This window comes from Rattus rattus, chromosome 1 (assembly GCF_011064425.1).
Source record: "Rattus rattus isolate New Zealand chromosome 1, Rrattus_CSIRO_v1, whole genome shotgun sequence".
Classification (NCBI taxonomy): Eukaryota; Metazoa; Chordata; class Mammalia; order Rodentia; family Muridae; genus Rattus; species Rattus rattus.
The window spans coordinates 203783785-203802086 of NC_046154.1; the positions used below are offsets into that span (position 1 = coordinate 203783785).

General features: G+C 40.9%; 1 protein-coding gene across 5 annotated transcripts in view; it reads right to left on the bottom strand.

The window, feature by feature from the left end:
• Nucleotides 1-18302, bottom strand: part of Slc16a7 (solute carrier family 16 member 7) — a 153733-nt gene that overhangs the window by 68766 nt on the left and 66665 nt on the right. For 3 of the 5 annotated variants that reach the window (XM_032913358.1, XM_032913342.1, XM_032913350.1), the window contains exon 2: nucleotides 3274-3399. The exons of the other annotated variants lie outside the window; for them this stretch is intronic. The gene's annotated coding sequence lies outside the window, so the exon portion shown is untranslated. The remainder of the gene's footprint in view (nucleotides 1-3273; nucleotides 3400-18302) is intronic. 5 annotated transcript variants of the gene reach the window in all.

Below are 18302 nucleotides of genomic sequence, written 5' to 3' on the forward strand. Positions count from 1 at the left end.
ATTTTTTCTTCACCCGAGTGATGTTTCTCTTAGCTATAATGCAATTTTTAGTTTTATGAGGTCTGAGTTGTCGGTTTGGGGGCATTTTACCACCTTTTTAAAATGGAGTTCTGTTAGTAGTCCTTTCCTAGGTTACATAGGTTTTCTCCTAGCAGTTTAGGGTTTCAGGTTTCAAACTGAAATCATTGGTCCACTCAAATCTGATTTATGTGCAGGATGACCGTTATGGATCTAATTTCATTCTTCTGCATGTGCAGATCCAGGCTCCCAGAATCATATGTTTAGGATGTTTTCTGTTCTGCCAGTATGCCTTTTGTCTCTTTGTCAAAAAATCACATGGTTATAGTTCTGTGCGCCCATGTTTGACCCTTCCATTTTGTTCTAGGGCTCTATATTTCTGGTTTCCTGTCCATTCAATATTTTTATCATTATGGCTCTTAAAATGTCTTGAAGTCTGGCATAGCAATCTGTCAAGTAGTATTGTATTTTTATTATTATGGTTTGTTATGATGATGATGATGATGATGATGATGATGATGATGATGATTCTAAAAAGTCATAGCAATCTGTCTAAGATTTTCTTCTTGCTGGGGATTGTTTCTGCTGTGTCTTTTAACAGGAGCATTGAGGTCACTAACAGAGTTATTAGTGAAAGTCAGGTGTACACTGGAATCCTTCTGAACACTGTCTGCTGGTTTGTATTCTTAGCCGGGGTTGTTTGGATGAGGCTTCAGCTCTGTCTTCTTGCTAGAGTCATTGTCTACGCTTACTCTTCCCCTCAGCTCAGAATATTGCTTCCAGTTCTCAGATTAGCACTTTTTGTTTGATATTAGATTTTGTAGGTTGCTTGCATCATGAAAAGCTTTCCTTTCTCCAACTACTGCAGGCAGTTTTTCTGGGTAACTCCATCTAAGTTAGCAGTCCTGGCCACCAGGCTCTTTCAAACCTTAAAGCTTTCCTTAAAAAGTCAGCTTCTGTCCTTTATAGGGAACTCAGGTGGTATTTCTCTTGCTGTTTTCAATATTCTTTCCTTATTCTGTAGGTGTAGAGTTTGACTATGATATGATACTGTGAGGAGTTTCTGTTTTGGTCTTCTCTAGTTGTGGGTTCAGTGTGCTGCTTATATTTGTATGTCTTCATCTTTCTCAACGTGTTGCTTGATTCCGTATGTTTGGTGTTGTGTCGTGCACAGACTGGGGGTGCCTCATTGTTAGTGTTGACCAGCTGCTGTTGGGTGTGCTACTTATGTTTGTACGGTTATCTTAGCTTGTACGGTTATCTTAGTTTAGGACATTTTCTTCCATGCTCTTATTAAGGATCTGGTATGAACCATTAATGTAGGATTCTTTCCTCTATGCTTCAACTTGAAGATGCAGTCCTTTATGGTATCCTGTCTTTCCTACTATCCTGTGCTCATTAACATATTTTGTTTGCTTATTTTATCTCGATACTTGATTCCTTCTACTTGTAGGGCTTCCCCCTGACTTTTCTGGAGATACAGAGTTTTACCCCTCAGAATGAGAAAACATCTTTTCCAGCTATATATCTGACAGAGGATTAGTATCTACAATACACAAAGATAGTAAAGGGGCCAAATATCAAGAGGAAAAAAAAGCCAGTGAGGCAACGTACCAAACAGAAAATACTCAAAAGATAAGTATCTGAGGAATGATTTTTAAACAGTCAAGATCCTTAGCCCTGAAAATTAAACTGAAATGCCAAATAACTTGGAGATATCATTTTATATGAGTCAGAATGGCAAAATATAAACAATGAAATTGCTGGTGTGGGAATGGAGAAGGAGAAGGAACGCTTACTAACTGGTGGGAGGAGTCACTCTGACAGTCTCAGTGGATATATGGAAGGTCTGCATAAAGTTAGAATCAGAGCCACCGTAGCATCCAGTTACATCATTCTTGGCATAAACCCAAAGACTAACTTACTCCAGAGGTGCTTGCTCAGGCCCTGCTCAGTGATGTTCTATTCATGATAGACAGGAATTTGAAACAGCCTACATCGTCCTTGATGAATGAATAGCATGTAGCACACTTATAACACAGAATGCTATTCACCTATATGAAAGAATACATTCTGATATTTACAGGGAAATTGATGAATCTGTAAACAAGCGTTCTGAACAAGGCAGCCTGGATCCAGAATGACAACTACCTCTGGCTTTTCTCTCCTCTGAAGAGGTTAGATATAGAAGTCTCATGTGAATACCCTCAGAGGTGAGAAAATTAGTAAAATATTGTGTCAAGAGGGGGTTTCAAGGTATGGAAAGCAGAACTCAGCAGCATGAGTGGAGGTGAGGAGGGGTACAAAAGATGGGATAAAGGGGCTGGGGTGGAAAGGCAGGGTGGAGGAGGGATAACTAATACCAAAGGCTTTCAGAAATCATCATAGGAAAAACTAGTGCAGAACATTCCTAAAATTTAAGCATATACATGCATAAAACCTCAAACATTATTACCGTATAACAAAAATCCACCAGCTGTAAATTATAGTCAAAAACAAAAACAAAACAAAAACAAAAACAAAAACAAAAAATACTAATGCTAGGAGTCTTTTACATTTATTGGAGTTGTTGGCCAATAAACTCTCACAGACCTCCAAGTACTAAAGTCTGCTGCAACTCTCGGCTATCTAGAGCTTGATGGTATTACATTGAGATTGAGTAGATCCCATGCTTCAGTCACAGAGAGGGAGAAACCATGTTGGTATGGCTGGGGAGTTTCATCCTTTCTAATTTCCATAGCATTTGAAGGAGTTACGCATGCTACCAGAGGAGAACAGTTACTATCAATCTCAGAGCTACAGTAACTGCCTGCCTGGAAAGAAGTGTGCCCCCGGGTGCAACAGTGCCAAGGCATGCAAACAAACAAGCACTTTCTGGTTGGATTCATGGTGACTCCACACTGTACCACAGGCACCTGCCGGTTAGTTATTGAGGCCGAGAACTTACGGGCTGAGAGACCATAACCCGTGGGGGGGGTGGGGTTATTGTTGGCACTCTGCTAACAGTTCATAGTATTAAGGTCCCACTCCCTTACCCTTAGGAGAGTAGCACATCCCACAAAACACCTCTTGCTTCTTAGCAGCTGAAGTTGACCAACAGTCAAGATTCAGTCTGAACACACACACTCCTGTATGATGTGTTTCCTTGTGAACAGCTGTGTAATATTCTATGTACTTGGAAGCAGTTATGTTTCTCTGTTTTATTTGTAAGTATGACCAAAGGAACTACAAGCAAAAATATGCAAAGCAAAATACCTGTTGTTAGATGACCACTTTAACAGGTTTCAGTGGTATGTAGAGTAGTTAAGCCTAGTCACTTTATGTCAATGTGCAATATTTGAAGGCAATGTGAAGGGAAAGGTAGAGCAGGCTCCAGATTATCTACAGAAAAATAAAAGCAGGTAATAAATGTTTGACTGTGGTCCACTGCCTCATTAGTCGCAAGCTTTAATTCACCCCAGTAACTATACATCTTTCATAATTACAATAATAAATGTGCGTGTATGCATAGACATATGTAAATTCAATTTGGTTACTCAGGTATGACTGGAGAAATCATATAGATGGAGCTAACATGAAATACGCAAGGGAAAGAAGAATCAGCTTCTTAAATATAGAATAACAAATTATAGGGCCAGCAGAGATAGCTCAGTGGATGAAGTACTTTTGTGTCAGCATAAGGAACTGAACATGACTATAAGCATCCATGTGAATAATCCAGCCTGTGGTCCCTTCTTAGGATTCTAGCCCTGGGACGTGGAGGCAACAGGATCTCTGGGGCTTGCAAGTCAGCCAGTGTAGGTGAACGGCTGAGCTCCAGACCCTAGTGAGAGACCCTGCATCAAAAACAATGCAGATGCCTCCCCCCTCCCCAAAAAAAAAAAAACACTCTGGGAACTGGCCTCTGGTTTCCTGTATATTACACACAAATGGACACACACCTGGACATATGTAGACATCTTGCAAATAATAGAGTATACAACTTATATTATAACAGAAAATTTATTGACATTCATTGCTACCACTCAATACTTATATCTACTTAACTATTAAATAATTTGGCATTAAAGTATGTGTTATGTGTGTGTATACATATGAGGTTTAACAAAATTATCCTAAATACTATCAATAACATATGGGTTTTAACCATGTGACACGGTGGAGGGTAAGGGGCAAAAAGGACTATTTTAAGGATCTGTTTCAGAATTCAAACTTTCTAACCAAGTCTAAATCTAGTAGATTAAATGTCTTTATTAAAGATATTAACCTTCATATGACACAAAATATCTAAAATTTGGTATAAAGGCAATTTGTACCAGATTAAGCACAGGACAAGGAGAAAACTAGATTCTTTCACTTAAATAAGCGGTCCCCTGCTTGGCTCTAGGGCAGCCTGTCACGCAGTGCTGAGAGGAGACTCTGTGAACTTGTGCAGAAGGATGAAGGATGTGGGGCGAAGAACAAAGGAGTCTGAAAGTCACGGATTGGATCTCAGCAGTTGACATGAGATTGAGTTAAAGGCTTCACATTTCCCAGCGGTGAAGTGTCTACACTCAGTGGACGTGCTGGGCCTGTGGAAGAGTGGCTTCTGACAGCTCTGGTCCTACCTGGAACACTTAGGGTCGCCATGTCTCTCAAAAGCTGGGTAAGTTACCATGCTTCCACCCGCCCCAAGTGGCCAGTCCATGTCAACTCTTAACACTTTCAGAGGAATAAATTCTCTTCATTTTTCCTCTGGTACAGCAAACTTCACCCAGGGCAGTCTCAGAGGAAGGCCTGAGGCTTCCCTCAAAAGCAGGCTCTGGTCCCCCAGGCTATGATTAATTATACCCAATGTCTTACACACACCAGTTAAGAAGAAAGAATACAAAGAGCTCTGAGGAAAAGAATCTCGGGATGCTGCGAATCCACCTCCTTGCCAAAACTTCTGTGAAATTTTAGTGTATAATCTAACCAACCCATATTTTAGAAAAATCAATCTACAACACAGTTGCCGTTTAACAAATGGCTTAAAAATCCAGAAAGCCTCAACTTGACTTTTTTTTTTATTGATCTATGCTATATCATTTCTCTACTGATTTTGATCTACCATCTCTAATTTATAGACACTTAGGCACATGCACACACACACACACACACACACACACACACTCACACACACACACACACACACACACAGTTATATGTATTGTCAATTTTAACAATGCGTGATCGTGTTGAATTCAATCAGCCATTCTTAAGCAAAGATGAAGTTTTTATTTCTCTTTCATCAAGGAAGAGTTTTGTAGGCTACTTCCCTCCTGCCTACTACAAGGCAGCGCTTGCTGTTCTGTCACGGGACGACACCATATTTGCTAACGCGATCTCTTGGCTGTACCTAAGCATTCCACATGCATACGGGCTTTGCAGGGTATGGGAATCAATAACGCTCTTACTTCCGGATACTGCATTTATTTACTTTTATACTTTACCAGTACTTTGGATCAAAGTGCTAATGGAGGCATAGAGGATTGTAGATGCAAAATGAGTTTCTCAAAGCGAGTCTAGTAAGTATCCAAATTGTTGCTATTACTAGCATCTCTTTGGTAGCATGGTCTGCAGAGTTCTGCAACCAGACTTAGGAACTTAGTAACTTAGGAACAAGTTCCTTCACTTCCTTTGACCTGTTCATTTTGGTTTTGCTGTATTGATTTGGTTTTGTAAAAGGATCTTGCTTTGTTTTCATAACACAGGCTGATCTGGCACTTGCTACATGAACTGTATTACTCTTAAACTCAGGATTCTCCTGCCTCAGAGCCTTCCAAGTGCCAAGGTTACAGTACACATCATACCCAGCACACCTCAGTCTTATTACTATGGTGAATTTACAGGTTTTAATTCTTGTACATGTTCTTTCTACATTCACCAGAACTCATATACTAACTACTGAATTTAAGAACTACAAGTACACATCAATTCCCTAAAGTTCATGGTTGTTTCAGCTTACTTATATCTATGTTTTCTAAAAATTTTTCAAGTGGTTTCAACATGTTTAATTATTACTATTAATAAAAACCAAATTGGGGTCTATTGAAAATGCTATTTCAGGCAATTTCAACAGAAATTTGCCTTGTGTTCTAGAATGAATATAATTTTATCAGTTTGATTGATCTACATTAGACATAATAGTAATAGGAGTGTTAGTGATTATTGATGGCTAGACTTTCAGTCAAGGCTCTCTTGCCTTCCATGGTACAGAATTAACAGCATTTTCCTTAATGAACTGTTAAGGTGCCTTTGTTTAACTTCCCAAACTTTAACCAGACAGGGTGGCGTTCATCCCTAAAAATGAGGTCCTGAACTAATAGACTCAGTAAACTAAGGCCCAGATAAACTCAACAGCAGTTGGGAGACCGTTGGCTTCACTGAAAATCTTCCAGACTTTCTAGATTAAACTATGGACTCTGGTACACATACCCAACATTGGGTTACGTGTCACCTAAGTAGGTTACGGTCCTCTATAGAGAACATTCCTGTGAACTGTTTGCTGTTTCTTCTTTCCTACACAAAACAGGTAGCAATGCCAAACTGATACACAGTGGTTTACCTTGGGTTGCCGGCTCATCCCATTTAAAAACAGTAATTAAATGGAACCAAACGTTGTCTTTTTCAACCTATAATTGAATTAAAATTAGAAGGCAATCCCAGGAGGCTTTTCTACTGTTCTAAGTGGTCCATCTTTTAAATCCTATTGGCCAATTAACATTGACAGCTAGATAAGAAAGATATCAAGACTGCATGGGCTTCCTAATGTCAGCCATGCAAAAGCTACTTTTTACACGAAAACTCTTAACTGCGGTTAAAATGACTCTGAAAATTCTAATTGATGTTAAGGATTAAACTAACTAAGGATTTCACAATCACAATTGGTAAGTTAAATAATAGCATACTGATGTATAGATCATTGTGAAGAACTAGAAATCAATTGCTAATACCAGTCAGTTATCCTGGTTTATGGGATTATGCTATCAGCCTCACAAAAGTGAACAGTGGCAGTAGGCTGAATGGTGGCAACGTTTATGTTCTCAGGACCTGTATCAGTACCTCACAGAGCAAAAGTACAAGCTTCTGACAATTCTTTTGCTCTGTATTATTGAGGTGAGACCTGCTTGTGGTCATGTTGTCCTTAGAAGACTAGAGAGGTGGAGTTTGGAGAGACAAACACAGGGACCTTAAGAGGGATGCAGAACAGAGATGGAAGAAAACACAGAACATCAAGTATTGCCAATGGCCACCAGAGGCCTGAGGAGGCATGGAGCTGAGTCTTCTATACCTGTTTTGACATACAGGACTGCCCTGTATGTCAGCCTCCATTAGTACTAAGAGAGGGTCTGTGCTATTCACAGCATAAGGCTTATAGTGATGTTTTCAAAATGTCCCGGGGAATTCCCACAACTCTCACGGTAAATCATTTCTAAGAGCCATAAACACAGCAACTGGACTGTGAGGTTGCCTTTTCCACAGAAAATTACAAAATTATGCAATGATATCTGAGTAGAGCTCTTGGGGACAGTCATCACAATGGGGAAAATTGTTTCATTCATTAGGAAATATCGGATCAGTATCTAATAAACCTGAAAAAAGGGACGTAGCGGATCCGTGCAAACCACTGAGCAAAACAAGAAAGGTAGAATCGGTAAAGTGTGGTTCTATTTTATCATACTTATTTTCATTATCTATGTATTACACACTTGTCTGCGTGTGTGAGCATCTACCACATACATGCAGTGTCCACAGAGGCTAGAGAAGGTATAAGAAGACCCTGGGACTGGAGCCACCCTGTGGGTGTGGGTTAACTAACCCAGTCCCTGTCCTAAAGCAGCAAGTGCTCTGAAAGGCTGAGCCACCTCTCCAGCCAGCTCCTGTGTGTTTTGAAGGATGTACTGTGCGGGTGGACCGCTGCAGTGTTCTGGCTGAGGGGACAGAACCATGAAGTGTGGATCTACAGACACTATCTGAGAATGAAAATCACTGCCCATCCTATCATGCCTTGTCTCTGTCCTCTTAACCAAGTTTCATAGGATGGGCTTTGCTCAGCTTAGGTACCTAATGCTGGTTCTGAAGGAGCGCATTCATTTCCAGCACCTCCTTAAGCTCTCATGGATAACCTGTCGGAAGAGGACAGCAATGCACCTCACTTGCATCGACTGAGTGCTGTTCAAAGAAGTCTGACCCACCGGTACATTCAAATTCCAGTGACAACTGTTTCCAACTTCCCTATTCCAAAAAAAAACTCCACTGACTACCTCTCATAAGGAAGTCCACTTTTCCCTCACCGCCTGAATGGAGGTAACCCTGCAAATCTCCCTTGGCGGGTAGGTAATCACTCTCCTGCTAGCCACCACTGTGCAGGGACATTTATATGGACATCCTGACATGGTAGCTCATGTCTGGAATCTCCTATCTCCCACTCAGGAGTCTGACAAAGTTGAATCTCAAATTTAAAAGCCAGGCTGGAGGATGTGTAAAAACACTGGAGGATGCGTAAAACCCTATTTCAAAAGCAAACAAAAATATGCCCTTTGCTATTAATTTATTTGTTGACAGTTGATTCAAGAAAGCTCACAGAGGGGGCAAGGGAAGATTTTCTTTTAACCATGCAATATATATGTGCTTAGACACACACACACACACACACACACACACACACAATTCAGAACAAGACATTAAGAGCTATTAACTGAATATAGTTTGGGGAAGTCACTCTATATAACTTGTGAGGCTTTTAAAATGTTTCTCAAGATTATATAATGAATGCCTGTTATTTTTCTATTCTATGTTTTATAACATAAAAGTACTAAAATATAGAACTTTAATATGCACATATAAATCTGTTTATGAGATGGTTGTACACAGTAGTAGGCAATTAAAAGAGCAGAGCTGGGTAGCACAGGACTCTGATCCAGGTGGTTCAGGAGTCCAAGGCAGAAATGTCACATGCTCAAGGCCTGACCAGTCTCAAGAGAGAGTTCAAGACCAGTCTATTCCACTTAATGAAAGGCCTTGTCTCAAAATTCAGAGGGAAAGGCAGGACATTCATACTATTGGTTTCCTTTTTTTTTTCTGTTGTTTTTCTAATACTATTTTCATCATGCTGATGGGATAGTTAACAGACCTTGATTTTAGGATTCAAGAGAAATAAAAATCTTGCACAGAATTCTACCACCCAAACTAGACACTCTGGTTAAAGAGTTGGCGCCATAGAGAGCTCAAGTTCCTCTTAGCAATACTGAAATTTTGATGAAACAGACCCTATGCAAAAGGCTTAGGACCTCCTGAAGTAAGGCTATGAGGACATTTACCCCCTTTCTTCTGAAGGCCTGGTGACATTCTCAGATCAAATGCCTGGTGACATTCTCAGATCAAAATTTAGGAAAGCTTGAACAATACTTGTTTGATTTGGTATTTCCCACTTTGCAGGTAGTTTTCAAATACTGCCCAGCTGTTCTCCTTTGCTTCCTCCTGCTAACCAAAAGCAATGTGTAGCAGGAGGGATTTCTTTCATCGTAAAGCTTACAGTTCATCATGAAGGAAGTCAGGGCAGGACTCAAAGCAGGATGGATACAGAGTCCATGGAGGAGCACCCCGTACTTTTCATGGCTTGCTTGTGCTGCATTTTTATCTATTCCCAAACAATCTCCACAGGGGTGGCACTGCCTGGAGTTGCTAGGATGCCACATCAACCATTAAAAAAGAAAACACGCCCCAAGACTTGCCTCCAAGCCAGTCACATAAACACATTTTGAAACTCCCTCAATCCAAGTGAATCTGGCTGGTGTTGAGCTGACCAAACAAAACCATGGGGAAAAATTTTAAACCAAACCAAATCAATAGAACAAATAAAAAAAAACAAACTAAAAGAACAAATAAAAAAACTAACCAGTACTCTAGCCTTTAATTCTTTGCCCGTTTCAAAGGTATTGGATTCTTACTGGCCTTAAGAAAGGAATTCCTAAAAAAAAAAAAATCCCTGGATAGTTTTGTTCTTGTTGTTCTATTACCATGCTCATTTTTCAAAGGTCAAAGAGGAAAGATCCATATTATTTTCTAATCTCAATAATAGGAATCAGAAATACACTAGAGTCTACAGAAAGTGTCTGGGAGGAACAGTACCATTCGAGGAAGATTAAAGTATCACAACAGAGTGGGAGTGGGTCAGCCCGGCCAGAGACATGGGGCACAGGGTCTTCCTTGTCACCAGGATGAGCCTCTTGGGTTTACTGACTTCTCTACCGGTCCAACAGCAGACTCCCCTGTGACCCATTGTTCCATCCGGAATCCTGGGCACTTTTTCCCATTTATGACACACATCCTCCTCACTTGGTGTTTTGCCAGCCACAGTCGCAGGATTCCACAGTCTCTGCTCCCTCCTCCTTTATGTCATAATGTTAGTGCCAGGAGGGAACAAGACTGCCTAAATTCTGCCTCTGAGTGTTGGCTGGCAATTATATTCTCATCTTGATAGGTTCTTGTACATTCCTTAGACAACACCCATGAAAGGTGTGGAGTAGCATGGTGCTTATAAAATGTTTAGTGAAAAGCAAGATATAAATCTGTGTTCAAAGAAATATTAAAAAAAATTAATACCATTGGGGAATCCCAGAAACTGAAGCACCAATCAAAGAGCATACAAGGGCAGGCAGGACCTGACCACCCCACCTCTACCCCATACACACACACACACACACACACACACACACACACACACACACACACACACACACACACACACAATCAGCTGTGCAACTTGATTTTCATGTGGGTCCCCCAACACATGGAGCAGGGGCTGTCCCTGGCTCTGTTGCTTGCCTGTGGATTCTGTTCCCCTAACTGGTCTGCCTTGTCTGGCCTCAGTGGGAGAGGGTCTGGATGTAGAGTGAATGAAGGAATTAATTAATTAATTAATTGCTGGGAAAAAATACCATAGTGGTGCTATGGTTTATAATGCTCAAGTGAAGAATGTAAGAAAATTATACTTCGTCAAGGTAATTCCACAAAGTAGCTGAGTGTAGTACAATTACTATATAATATACTACAAAATACCTTAAGTTAATGTAACATATTTACTTAATTACTCTTTTTTGTTTGTTTGCTTGTTTGAAAACAATTCTTTGGTGTATGTATAACTTCAACATTTATTAAAGATGAGAGACAAAAATTTTTTTTAAAAATTTAAAAAAATTTTTTAAAATAAGTTAAAATTAAGGGGCTGGGGATTTAGCTCAGTGGTAGAGCACTTGCCTAGCATGTGCAAGGCCCTGGGTTCGGTCCTCAGCTCTGAAAAAAAAATTAAAGATGAGAGACAGTTTGCATACTGAGATCGATGTTACTGTTTTTGCATTATGAACTGAGTCTTGGCCAAATATTTGGTACTGCAGGGTATAGAGCAGGATGCAGGGGGAGGAGAAAAGTGGGCAGGATCAGGTATGGGGGAGAGGCAGGAGTCTCAGAGGGCCAGGAGAATGAAAGGAAATATGCATCTGTTGGGGATAGGGGTGGGGGAAACATCTAGAAAGTCCCAGAGACTTGGGATGAAGGAGGTTCCCAGGACTCAACCAGGGTGATATTAGACGAAATGCCCAACAGATGGAACCCACAGAGACCCCCTCCAGTAAATAGTCAGGGACCCCAGTGGAGGGATGGGACCACCAATCCACCTTCAAATTGTTTGACCCAGAATTATACCTTTCTAAAAGAAATGTGGGGACAAAAATGGAGCCAAGACTGAAGGAAAGGCCCTCCAGTGACCAGCCCAACTACAGATCCATCCCATAGGTGGGCACCAAACCTTGACACTATTACTGATGCTATGATGTGCTTGCAGGCAGGAACCTAGCATGGTTGTCCTCTGAGAGGCTCTACTAGCAGCTGGCTGAGACAGATGCAGATACTTACAGACAACCATTAGACTGAGGTCAGAGACCCCCATGGAAGGATAGAAGGAGCTGAAAGGGAAGAACAACAGTGTCAACTAACCTGGACCCCTTGGAGCTTCCAGAGACTGAGCCACCAACCAGAGCATAAATGGGTTAGTGCAGTCACTCACCACATACAAAGCAGGGGGACCCTTATCTGCTCTCAGTGGGAAATGATATGCCTAATCCTTTAGAGACTTCATTATTCTGTTTTGGCTTTCAAAATTGTCTTGAAAATGGTTTTAATTAATCAAATATGATCACAAAGTAAAATAAAGAAATCAGGAGATAAACTTCTATCTAAATGAGAAATATCTCTGTGTTGGTCTTTATTACTTTCCTGTTTAGTTATGCCTAAGCAAATTAATACTCTTGAATAATTATAAAGATTTTAAGATTATACCTAGTGAAGACAAGCACATAAACAAGGAGATGTAGATAGCATTAGAGGATAGGCATCTAACTCTATAAATAATATTTAATGTTATCTGTCACAGTATCAGTAAGTTTTTTCACTCTTATTTGGTAACTACAGCCCCCATTTTGTAGACATTGACGTAAAGTTAAGGACTTAAAATTGTTGTTCTAAGCCTCAATATGTTCCTGCAGGATACATCTCCCTTTAGAGTGAGGCTATTGGAGAATTAAAGCTGTAAGCCCTCTGCTGTCTGCATCTTGGCTCTACTGTCTCCCTCTGGCTGTTCCACGGTGTGACTGTTACTTTCCTGAGATGTCTGCCTTCCAGCAGTCCAGTGATATGCTCTGCCATTGATTTAAAGAACAATCATTTTATTAATTCCAAAACAGGCAGAAGAAATGAAACTCAGAGTCCTTTTCTGAGTATTTAAGGACCTGTAATATTTAGTCAGGACTGTGATAGAAACCTGTTGAAGGGAATGACTGTGGGATTTGTGGGAACCTAAGGATCTGCTGCCCTTTCTCCACTACAGATGTTCGTCGGTGTGCAGTGAGACTTCATCTCATAGACCTACTGTAAACTGAAAAGTACTACGTTGCAAACTGTTGGGCACCACCTACAGGGCATCATCGCTTAACAGCACACATCTGGAAGAGCAGATTGCTCATTCTCGTGACAGGGTTTGTAACCAGGAGCCGTGAGACTCGTCAGCACCACTTAGCACTCACGTTACAAGTCTGGAAATACCTTAACATTGGAAATCCACTTTCCACTGAGTGTGTTCTAGTTTTACGTTATCAAAGTCAAGAAAACAAGAACAAGAAAAATTTAAGTCAAACCTCACGATGTCAGCGTAGCTTATACAGTCCTTGATCAATCCAACCGTGACTGTAAGTTGCAGTAAAGACTCCTGCACTCATCCCTGCCATATTCCCTGTAGGCAGAGTACAGTTCTCACCTATGAACTTCGAGTGTGCCCATGTGTTTTCCTTCTTCAGACATGGAATATAAGTCAACGCAGTATAGGCCCAACCAAAACGTAAGGTTAAAAACGTGTTGGCATATTTGACCTCACCAAACCTTCTGAAATGACATCAGACTTCATTAGCCTGGACTCCTGAAAAGATCATCATTCCTGAAAGTAGGCTGAGCCCAACCAACCTTAATCAGAGGCAATGTTGACAGACAGCTTCCGGGAGGCAAGAGAAAGAAGCAACTGCACATTGCTGCTGTTATGAGTGCCAAGTCATCGGAGTTGCTTTATAGAACAATCTGAGACGGGGTACAGAAGACAAAGCCTGATTTGTGGGATCAGCTGGAGGGAGGGTCAGCATTCAGAGAAGGTTAGGGAGATGTTAACTTATTTTAGAAAGTCGAAAATATCTGGTAAACCCTTTCTCCCCTTTGATGTCTTGAAAAGGTATTTGAGTCTCCAGGAAAGAGGTCAGGAGATGAGATCCTGGCAGCTCCAGTTGTAATTAACTGGATTAGTCCGTTACTTTTGAGATGCTAAGGCACCTTAACATATTCAGCTGGCCTGACAGCAGACATAAAAAGGAAACGGACACGCTTTAAGGGGCACAATCAGGGTAGCTCCAACTTTACCACTGGGCAGAATCTTCCAAGCCTCTTAGCAAATACATCTTGGAAAAGACTCAATTCTGTAATACTGTTTGTAAATCCTATGTGCCCTTTACTAGGAAATTGCATAGGAATGTAGAGGAACAGTCTTGAGTGATGACTGTCTGTCTACAAAGGGACGTTGTTACTGTCTATCCCATGAACACTTTCATTTGCTTTTGTTTGAAGGGGGCTCTTTTGTCTCTCAGGCTGCTGGCTCCCAACTCTCTATGTGGCCAGGGATGACCCTGCACATCTGATTCTAATTCTACCTCCTGATTGTCAGAATTACAGCTAGGCACCACACCCCTTTGTGTTGTTTTTGTTTGCATGTTTGTTTACTTTCTGTTGGAAAGGCCTAATCTAGGATTTCCTGCATCCTAAGAAGCAAGGAACCAAGCAAATTATATCTCCAGCCTTGGGTTATGATTCAGTTTTGTGTTTTGGTTTGCATTATTATACTAGAGATTTCATTGTTTCACTTGAACGAATCTATTTACAGCTTTTCTTTGTAATATCAGAATGGCGAGCTTTATAACTTTTATAGTTTGAGGCTACTCATACATATACAATAAGATGTATTGAACACAAAACTGAATCTCTGAGAGAACAGAGATGATGGTTCACACAGCTTCTACAGTGACCAACAGGATGGTAGCTTACATGGGGGAGACTGCCCTGTGCTGGACAAAGGGATGATTTAAAACCCACTTGGTATGGAAGGAAAAGACCGGAAATCTCACTGTCTTACTCAAAATGGCTTGCAAGAATTTTCCTCTTCTTTACAAACAAGAGTGTTTGGAGCATGGCTGTAGGTAACTGGAACTACAGAAAGTGAAATTAGAGATACAGACGACTCTGACCATTTCCTCTTGGTTCCTCTTTAACCTGGCATCAAGGTTAAGTTAAATCAAAAGCAAGATTACCAAGCCAAGGGAAACATCATAATGTCAGCCTGGTTTTGGCATCCTTTAAAATTTTAGTTAGCTTATGGAAATTTTATTATTATACTTATTGCATTAATAAAACAAAGTTTATTATTTTTAGGGGGCAACATGAAATTTTGGTATGCCTATACATTGCTGAATAGTTGAACCAACATCTTTGACCTATCTGTTATTTGACAAATAGAATTATGTTGTGAGGACACCTAACCATTGTTTTTTTTGCTTGTTTACAAATACTGTTGGAATGAGGAGATCCCCCCCATGTGTCACCCCTTGTGATGCAAGAAACTGAAATGTTATCAACTTAATTGTATTCAGAGTGGTGCTCGTCAAACAGAACTGACATCTTAGAACTATGTGTATTAAGTAGAACTAAGTGAATTGATAATCTTCATTGTCCCCTTCACTGGACTTAGAATCCCTGTGGAGACAAACTCCTGGGTGCACCTGTGAAGGTGTCTCCAGAAGATGGAACTGAAGGCTGAAGATGACATATAGGCATCACCGTCATGTGCGGGCTGGGTCTACGGATGACTGTAAGGAAATAAAAAGAAGAAATGGAGGAGAACACCAGCATTCGTCCCTTGGCCGCTGACAATAGACACAGTGTGACCAGGCACCTGGCACATTCCTACCACCAGACCTTCCCGGAGTGACAGGCTGTACACTCAGCCTAGAGCCAAAATATACCCTCCCTTCCCAAAGGGACTTGTGTTCTTATGAGACGTTTTATCAAACAAGTGCCCAAGGTAAGCCATACAGAATGGTGATTTGCACCATCTCCAGTCACAGGACTTAAAATGCTCTGAAGAGGGTATGCTAGCAGATGTTGTACTGGCCTCACTGGAAAGCAAGAGTAAGAACCAGAACCAGAAACAGTCAAACGACTGCCCCAACTCTTAACAGGCAGCAATTTGAAAATGGATTTGCAAAATTAGAACACAATGTGGACTTTCGATGCCCACATTAGGGTAGATGTTAATAATGTGTCACCATTTAGGCAGTGACAGCTACACTGGATCATGATTTCCTCATCTGTAAAATGAGAGGCTGAGAGGAAGTGTTCCCAAGGTTCCTTTGAGTTCCCATAGTTTCAACCTATCATGTGGACACAGTCTTTATCTGCAGGTTCCCTTGTTGTGAAATATAGATTTCTTCCCCTAACTGAGAAATGCTGCTGTTACTCAAAACCAAATATTAAACAGATGTATAATATTTGAACAATTTCTCCAAGATTCAACACAACTAGCTTCAAATGAACAAAAGTGTTTCTAAAGAATTGTTGAGAAGAATCCCATTATCTAAACAGACACGGCCCACCTTCGGCGGTTAAGGCCACTCGCTCCTGAGGCTATTACGTCTCCATCTTCCTTCTTAAAAAGAGTACTTAGAATTTTGTTCTACTCCCAAATCACAATTTGGTCTCCATAAAAAGCTATTGTACAGGATCCTCAGAGGGTCTGATATACGAGGGAGCAGTTTTCATTAATCAAGATCAAATTGGGGAAGTATATTTTCAGGCTATTTAGAAGAAAACGCTCCCATAAAACTGAGACAGTTTGGCTCAGTGATGCAAATCAATCACAGGAAGATATCTCTGAGGCTAAAATGGAAACAGCAGCAGGCATGCTAAGTCCACACAGTCACTGTTTGAAAGCACTACAGCCGCTGCTCGCAAACTGGGCATTCCACACAGTTGCCTAAATCCAAATGACTTAGCCACTGTCGGGAGTATGTGCTGCACAGCTAACAAATGTGAATCGTCTTAATTATCTTCCATTGAATTTAGAGACTTACATTAAACTGTGTCTAAACAGCTGCTAAAATATGGGAGAGGTTGTGACACATGCGCAAGCTTTACCACACCACATTAATGGGACGTAGTAATTACAAACATTACTACAAAGGGTTAATAACAGTTTATAGCATCCTCAGGAATTTCGAGTCCAGTGGTCACTGGAGATTGAATCAGCACTCTGTAATAAGAGGAAGACAGAGAGATAACCAGCCCCATGCCCTGAAGGCACAGAAGGACAGATGTCATCAGAGACCAAGACCTTGACCTAGAGCTTACCACCTTCTACTGTAAAAAAAGGATTCGCTGTTCTTTCTAAGTCACCCGGATTCGGGTATGCTGTGATAGCATAAGAAATCAAGACCAGCACAGTTTTCCTGAGTTGGGAGCAGAGTTAGGTAAGCACTAGGGTGAGAATGGGGGCAGTAATGGGGAACAGCATAAACACAAGTAGCCTTGGTCCTGAAAGGAAGAGAAAGAAAGCATTGTGTCAAGATACACAGGAATTACAGGTTTGGAGAGACATGAGAGGGAGTGGACCCAACCCATTTATCATGGGAAATTCTATTCTTTTATTTTATCAGCAAGGGGGAAAAATGGCATAGCATATATCTTAGAAAATAAGCACCAGGGGAAGGGGAAAATGCTGGAGACAGAGGCTATGACAACTAGTTGTGTAGACCCTTCTGCAGTCATGGCCTATGTGGTTGCTCTCAGGTAGAGCATTTGCCACCCTCTACTGTGGTGTTCTAAGAAAGACAAGTACAGCATCTGCCTTGGGGAAAGGCAGGCAGAGGGAAGATCTGAGAACCATTAAGGAATTTGAACCATATCTGTCCTTGAGAAATGGATAGAGTACAGTAGGAAACAGAGGAGCTAAGCAAATGACAGACATTTGAAAGTTAGGGACTTGGTGAAATCTTTCAGTAACACAAGGTCAGTAGAAGATGACCTTAGAACGAGATCCAGTCAGTGGCAACTTTTAAAAATACCACTGGCTTTCATAATGAGCGTTTAAATTGAGACTTAAAGATCATTCCCCAAAATCTGTGTTATGTGTCCCCAAATATTTCAAGCATTTGGTCTTATTATTTCCGACAGGGCCCTGGCCTGTGGGTTAATAGTCTGGTAGACCTATCCACTTCCACACACTTTCTAAGAGGGTTCCTTTGTTAGAAAGCTCACTGTAGTCCATGAAAAACAAAAATGGACTTCTTAAACTCCTCTAAGATGCTGTTGCAAATTAAAAAGATAATAAAAATCACAATTCTTTATGAAACACTTCTGCTATGAGAACAACACTAATCATATTAATAAACGTGAGTATGTACAGTGCTTGTCTAGCATGCACAGAGCTCTGGGTTTGATGCTTCCATACACCATGCAGACTGGACAAGATAGTGCACACCAGTAACCCAGCACTTGGGAGTAAGGGCATGGAAGTCAGAAGTTCTGGATCATCCTTGAGTGAATAGTGAGTTCAAGGTCAGTGTTGGCTACATAGGACCTGCTCTCACAAAGAAAGAGGAAGGGGATGGATAGGAAAGGGA